This window comes from Triticum dicoccoides, chromosome 7B (genome assembly GCF_002162155.2).
Source record: "Triticum dicoccoides isolate Atlit2015 ecotype Zavitan chromosome 7B, WEW_v2.0, whole genome shotgun sequence".
In the NCBI taxonomy this organism is placed as follows: domain Eukaryota; kingdom Viridiplantae; phylum Streptophyta; class Magnoliopsida; order Poales; family Poaceae; genus Triticum; species Triticum dicoccoides.
In genome coordinates, this window is record NC_041393.1 from 705,779,646 (window position 1) to 705,786,429 (window position 6,784).

The following is a 6,784-nucleotide window of genomic DNA, read 5'->3' on the forward strand; positions in this document are numbered from 1 at the left end:
TAGTGATCCAAGATCACATTGAGTCTATAGGAAAAGACAATACTATCAAGGAGGGATGAGGTGTTGCTTAATGAGCCTCTTGCTTCATGTGCTTAGTGACATGCTCCAAAACCCTCAACTACTTTCTCACATCCACATATGACCTAAACCTAAAGCCAAAATTGGTCACGCCGATTCTTTATATCAGCGCCACCGAGTTCAAATGTCATAGCCACTGCCATAAACCCTAGGCAAATCGGTCTCACCGATAGGGATCTCGGTCTCACCGAGATGGGATTGTAATCTTTCTGTTTCCCTTCGTAACGTTTCGGTCTAACCGAAGTGAGCGATCGGTCCCACCGAGATTGCAATGTAAACTCTCTGTTTCCCTTTTGTAACATTTCGGTCTCACCGAAAAGAGCAAATCGGTCCCACCGAGTTTACCTGACCAACTCTCTAGTTAGCTAATTACCAAAATCGGTCTCACCGAGTTTGTGTAATCGGTCTCACCGAGATTACGTTATGCCCTAACCCTAACCATATCGGTCCTACCGAGTTGCATTTCGGTCCCACCGAAAATCCTAACGGTCACTAGGTTTACTAAATCGGTCTGACCGAGTTTGTTGATTCGGTCCCACCGAGATTGGTTAATTGTGTGTAACGGTTAGATTTTGTGTGGAGGCTATATATACCCCTCCACCTCCTCTTCATTCGTGGAGAGATCCATCAGAACAAACCTACACTTCCAACTTACCAGTTCTAAGAGAGAACCACCTACTCATGTGTTGAGGCCAAGATATTCTATTCCTACCATATGAATCTTGATCTCTAGCCTTCCCCAAGTTGCTTTCCACTCAAATCTTCTTTCCACCAGATCCAAATCCTATGAAAGAGAGTTGAGTGTTGGGGAGACTATCATTTGAAGCACAAGAGCAAGGAGTTCATCATCAACGCACCATTTGTTACTTCTTGGAGAGTGGTGTCTCCTAGATTGGCTAGGTGTCACTTGGGAGCCTCCGACAAAGATTGTGGAGTTGAACCAAGGAGTTTGTAAGGGCAAGGAGATCGCCTACTTCGTGAAGATCTACAGCTAGTGAGGCAAGTCCTTCGTGGGCGACGGCCATGGTGGGATAGACAAGGTTGCTTCTTCGTGGACCCTTCTTGGTTGGAGCCCTCCGTGGACTCGCGCAACCGTTACCCTTTATGGGTTGAAGTCTCCATCAACGTGGATGTACGATAGCACCACCTATCGGAACCACACCAAAAACATCCGTGTCTCCAACTGCGTTTGAATCCTCCAAACCCTTCCCTTCACTTTCTTGCAAGTTGCATGCTTTAATTTCCGCTGCCTATATACTCTTTGCATGCTTGCTTGATTTGTGTGTTGATTGCTTGACTTGTCCAAAGATTGTTAAAATCTGCCAAACTCTAAAATTGGGAAAAGGTTAAGTTTTTAATTGGTCAAGTAGTCTAATTACCCCCCTCTAGACATACTTCAAGGTCCTACAAATTGTCCATAAAATGGCGCCACCACCACTATGCTACTGTTTTTCTTTCCTGTGAAGTGAATCATTAATCCTTTGCTCATATTGCTTTAGGAAAATATCACATGCTACTGTTTTTCTTTCCTATGAAGTGAATCATTAATCCTTTGCTCATATTACTTTAGGAAAATATCACATGCTACTGTTTTTCTTTCCTGTGAAGTGAATCATTAATCCTTTGCTCATATTGCTTTAGGAAAATGGCGCCACCACCACCACCACTATGTCGACTGTGCAAGTCAAGGTGCGCCAGCAGCCTTGCAACTGGCAAGTTGTTTGGCATCTACTTCCAGCCGAGTTTTCGTCATGCGGCGGTAAGAAATTAGATGAAATGTAACAACTATTTTATTTTTAGTGTTGGCATTACTGCATTGTGTCATTTTTCTTTTCTTACACAGACCGTCCCATGCAATGTGAGGTTGACATTCAACAAGCTGACAGGAGACACTGTGACATTTGAGGCTCCTGGGGGGCCGTACACTATGGAGGTCGAGAAAGAACGCAATATGTCGCAGATTGGAGGAGATGGATGGGCCCGTTTCCTCGCCCGCATGCGTCTTACTGGTGGTGAGTTGATCAGCTTCTCCTTCAGAGCAGAAATACCCAAGCTGGTTGTCATTTATCTCAACCTGGTGGAAGATGATGAAGATGACGAAGATGACGAAGATGATGCAGATGAAGAAGATGATGAAGATAATGAGTACTCACTCGATGAAGATGATGAGAACCCACTTCATGAAGCCATCGTAGCTTAAAGAATGAGGCTGAGCGAGGAGGAGGTGTGCAACCTATGGGACATAATTCCACCATGTGCTGACTTTGTCGGGGTGCCATTCGTGACCCGCCTGACAAGTACCATGGTCGATAGACATGATATGGTATGTTATACTTACAAATGCAAATTATCCGATGATATGCTTAGTGTAGAGTCCAATGATATGTTGTGTGGAACCTAGTCGTTGATATGCTTTAGTGTAGAGTCTGATCACATGCTTATTAGTGTAGAATCCAAGGAACTATTAATAGTGTAGATAATCCATATATACTTATTAGTAGAATTCATGATTAATTAGTACAAATGTATAGTACTATGTCTTTTTATAGTATAGAAATCTAGACTTAATAGATATATTTGCAAGAGTATGTGTGAGGCTATTTATTAATTGATATGTTTTTCTTATTCAGAAATTGCCAAAGAACCTATCTGTGAGTTGTGGTATCGAGCCTGATGAAGAAGGCTCAGCTGGACTACGCCTTACCGCAAGGGGCTCCGTCACCACCTGTACTTACCGCATGGACACAGGCGGTCGCACACACTTAAACTCGGTTGGGTGGAAGAGATTCCTCGTTGGCAAGAATCTTCGTGTTGGATAGGCCATCCTAATTACTATCAGGAACACCCACCGCCCAGGCTTGAGGATGATGATCGTCGTCGATATCATCTAGAACTACATATGTGTGTATGGCTATATCATCGAGAACTACATATGGTGATCGTCGCCGATATCATGTAGAACTACATATGATGATCGCCGTCGATATCATCTAGAACTAAATATGATGATCGTCGTCGATGTCACCTTGTACTGCTTGAGGATGCATGTTGAGTATATATGAAATTGTTATCTAGTACTCCCTCGGTTCCAAATTACTCCTCGTGGTTTTAGTTCAAATTTGAACTAAAACCACGAGGAGTAATTTGGAACCGAGGGAGTACTACCTAGTACCTATAATGCTTTATGAAATTGATATCTAGTAGTACCTAGTATCTGGATATTGCAGTTTATTGAAGCTGGAATGTGGAAATGGTGAAAGATATAACAGTAGCGCGGGCTCAGGAAATCGCTACAGCTAACTAATAGTAGCGCGTTTCGAAAATGCGTTGCTGATATAGTCAATGGTAGTAGCGCGGGTATAGACAGCGCTACTACTAACAGTTAGCTATAGCGCCTTATTGGTAGCGCGGGTGCCCGCGCTGCTGATAGCCTCAAAACCCGCGCTACTACAAGGGTTTTCCCTAGTAGTGTAAATTAACCCCCAAAACCCCTAAACCAGCCACTCTTTTAAAAAAAAAAGAAAAACCTCAGCTCCAGCCAGCTGCTGACGCGTGGAAGCCTTTTGGTCCCGGTTTATGTCACCAACCGGGACCAAAGGCCCCCTTGCCTGGGCTGCCCGCAGTGGCCACGTGCAGGCCCATCTGTCCCGGTTCTTGTAAGAACCAGGATTAAAGGGGGAGGGCATTAGTACCGACCTTTTAGTCTTGGTTATTAAACCGGGACAAAAGGCCCTTATAAACCGGGACAAATGCCCTGTTTTCTACTAGTGATCGTTTGTGTGGACATGGAGAGTTCACCCACACGACCCGCAACATGCGGTTGCCAGCTGCGCCCTGTGGGCGAACCCGTTTCTGCCCACACAGTCACCACCTAGTCTACGCGTGCGTGGGCGAACTGCTCTTCGCCCACACGACGCTCGTACGTTGTTAGATGGCAACTGCAGTTGCGCGTACATGACAACTAGGTAAACACACATGGCAAATATGATTTGTTACTAGATGGAAACTGCAGTTGTGCGTACGTGGCAACTAGGTAAACACATATGACAACTGTGATTAACCATACATGGCAACTATGCTTGTACCACACATGGCAGCTAGTTAATCATACATGACAACTATTGTTTGACCACATAGGGCAAGTAGTTTATCGCACATGGCAACTATGTTTCAAATACACGCGACAACTACCGTTACTTAGACATGGCAACTACATTTGTCATCCCGTTTGACTAAAGTGGCCATCCCCCGGGGCAACTAAAGTGTCACACCACGAGTGAGTCAAGACGTGTGGGCATATTTGCTTCGTGCCATACACGCAGGGTAAGGATGAGTAGTAGTTTGTTGGGCATGTGGCATGAAGTAGCTGCACCCACACGTGTGGGCAGTTATAATTTCGCCCACACATGGCCCGTGTGGGCTGCCTCCTGCTTACGCTACACACGACATGTGGGCGGATGTCTAATATGCCACACATGTGGGCGTTATCAGCGTCCATGATTTATGTAATTGGGCGACGTGCGGAAAACGAAGGGGTATCTGATGGTGTCCTGGACTATGGCCACTTGCCACGTTGTCTCCCAGGCAGGTGGCCTGGGCTGAGGAACCCCCCCTCCCCCCCAGCGGTTCGCCAGTGGTCCATCACCAGGAGGCCCATGGCGCGTATAGGAATATTCCAGAAGACTTGGCACAACACAACTACCATATACGTAGCCGACTTATGTGCAACCCTAGGCCTCCGGTATCTATATAAACCGACGGGTAGGGCTCATAGACAACACACAATAAACTCGTGGCAGATCACCTAAACTTTGTACTCTCAAATCAATACAAGCACAAGCAGGGCGTAGGGTATTATCTCTTTGTGAGAGCCCGAACCTGAGTAAAACCCCGTGTCCTTACCATCATATCTACACTACCAGCTCGGGAGAAAATATCCTATGCACCGAGCAAATCTGTGCACCCAATGCACCAGTAGGTTTTGGGCCAATAGATGAAAATTGAATGGCCCAGATTTGGTCACAAATTAGACTATACCATTTTTGCCGAGGCAACCCTTGACTTTATAAAAATCAACCCGCACTCCACATCTCTCACTCCTATAAACATGCACGTTCAATTTTTTTGGCTCAAACACAAAAGGGTGATATATTTCAAATCGAATATCTGATTTTGGATCAGTTTTGACTGTGGTATTTGTCTTGAAGAGACCTTTGAAACAATATCAATGTTGAATATATTTTGAAAAATATATTTTTTGTTGCTTTTTAAGCTGTACTCAAAACTTGATGTATGGTCAAAGATCTCATTAAAACAAACATGTCGGTAAAAATAGTTCCGAACCCAGACATCTGATTCAAAATATATTACCCGGTTTTATTTGAACTGAAAAGAAATAAGCAAACAACTTGACTGACAATGTGAGATATGGAGTGCGGATTGATTTTTAAACAATAGAAGGACTATTTTGCAAATGTACCAACCATCCATCTATCTAGCCAGCTCATCTCCCTCTATTTTCTATCCAATGGCTCATCTAGCATTAGGGCATTGGGTGCATGAATTAGGTCGGTGCACTGGTGATAGTGGTGGGTAATTTCCCCAACTCCAGCTTCTAGCGTTTTTCGAGCACCTCTTAAAGAGCTTCACACAAAACAGGGAGTTATACCCCAGATTCTAGTTATTTTATTAGGAGCGGCATTCATGGAGTTACCCATTTGGTTTGTGTTTTCTAAAGCGAAGCTGAATTTTAAGAAGCAGCGTAGTTCCAAACAGACCCTCAAGTGGAAGCTTGACCACTAGAGACCGTTACATACCCATCATCAACACATCATCAAAGATGTTGTTACATGTATGACATATTTGACCCTGAAAAGGTATGAAGCGGCATGCTAATGATTCGTCAACAAGTTCCTTTTAACCTCACGTATGGTCTAGAATTTTCTATATAGATAGTCATGAACCACAAACCTCCATAAGGATATTTATTACATCATACACTTTAGAGATCTCTAACAAGATATTCAAGGACACACCACAAAATTATAGACACTACATTCATCTCCAAAGACATGTCATCTTGCCTTCTTCTTTTTCCTCACGTTTAGGGTTTGGCTTAACTGTCTTTTACAAAACTAATGAAAATTCTATTACAAAAATATAATTTGAGTTTATCACAATGAAGGTGTAATTTTCAAGATAGGCATTAAAATAGTATCATGAAAAACTCTATTAATACAGTTTAGCAACAATATGAAGTGATTAATTACGCTAAATAATACAAATGAGCTATAAATAAGCATAAATGTTTAGTATAAATTTAGTAGTACTAATAAATTTATCAAAATGTCTCATCCAACATTTGTTTGCCTTTTTAAACCGGAAAAAGAGATACAGGGAGGAGAAACCGAAGTTAAAGCCCTGCTCAAAGTTAAAGAAGTTTATATGGCTAGGAGGAAAGTGATTGTCAATAATGGCAACATTGCCAGAGTATGGTATAGCCCTATTGGCACTCATCCACCTTTATGCGTGGCTTATCCAGACCTATTTAATATTGCCAACTATGAGGGTGACACGATTGCCCAATTTAGGAACCGTGTCAATGGAGAGATTTTTAGGCGCAGATTGAGTGCAGATCTGACCTGTCAGTATGAGGGGGTCAAGAATATCATTGATAGCCTTGAAACCTCGGCTGGCCAAGATGAGA